The sequence below is a fragment of the Octopus bimaculoides genome, chromosome 19, assembly GCF_001194135.2.
Source record: "Octopus bimaculoides isolate UCB-OBI-ISO-001 chromosome 19, ASM119413v2, whole genome shotgun sequence".
NCBI classification, from domain to species: domain Eukaryota; kingdom Metazoa; phylum Mollusca; class Cephalopoda; order Octopoda; family Octopodidae; genus Octopus; species Octopus bimaculoides.
Genome location: NC_068999.1, coordinates 41304233 through 41305080, shown reverse-complemented (window position 1 = coordinate 41305080; position 848 = coordinate 41304233). Strand labels below are relative to the sequence as shown.

The 848-nt window shown below is 39.3% G+C and overlaps 1 protein-coding gene across 1 annotated transcript in view; it reads right to left on the bottom strand.

The window, feature by feature from the left end:
• Window positions 1–848, bottom strand: part of LOC106873993 (protocadherin-15-like) — a 115246-nt gene that overhangs the window by 72775 nt on the left and 41623 nt on the right. The gene's annotated exons all lie outside the window — the stretch shown is intronic.

Here is an 848-nt window from a genome sequence, read left to right as displayed (position 1 = left end):
GATCTTATATATATCTTTTATCTTTCATTTCTACCAGTCATGTGATCGTGGGCGTGATGGGGCACCGCCTTGAAGAATTTTTTGTCGAATGAATCGACCCCGGTGCTGTTACTTTCAAAGCCTGGTACTTATTCTATCGGTCTTTTATGTCAGACCGCTAAGTTACAGGTACGTAAGCAAACCAACACCGGTTATCAATCGGTAGTGGAGGATAATCACACACACACACACACACACACAAACATAGATATCCGACGAGCTTCTTTCAGTTTCCGTTTACGAAATCCACTGAAGGCTTTGGTTGACTGAAAGTTATAGTAGAAACCACTTGCTCAAGGTGCAACGCAGTGGCAATGAACCTGGAACCATGTGATTGGGGTACGTTCCGATAGTGTAGAATGTCAGTGCATTCTCAATGCAGTACTTCGCATAGATTTTTGGTTATCTACACTAATTATTCCAAGTCCGCTGGTGCAGAAACTCCAGGATTCCCACCGGCAAAAGCAGAGGGTGTTTCGGAGAGCAGCATATAATACAAAATCGGTTCAATGCAAAAAGAATCGATTAAATGCTATAATGTGATAAAGTGTCTACCACTCGATATATTCAACTATGCATATTGAGTAACTTATCACATGGAATTATTTACGTATAATGTGGTTAAAAACGGAGCAGTAACAGAAACAGTTGTAACTAATAATAATGTCATTCTATATTCATTTTGTCGTATAAACACATAGACAATATTAATAATAATTACTAACGTAAAAAAAAAAAATCCCCTCGGATCTGATTAGCCTCACTTTACCTCTTGTTAAGCTTATGTCACTAATCGCTACCCCCCCCCC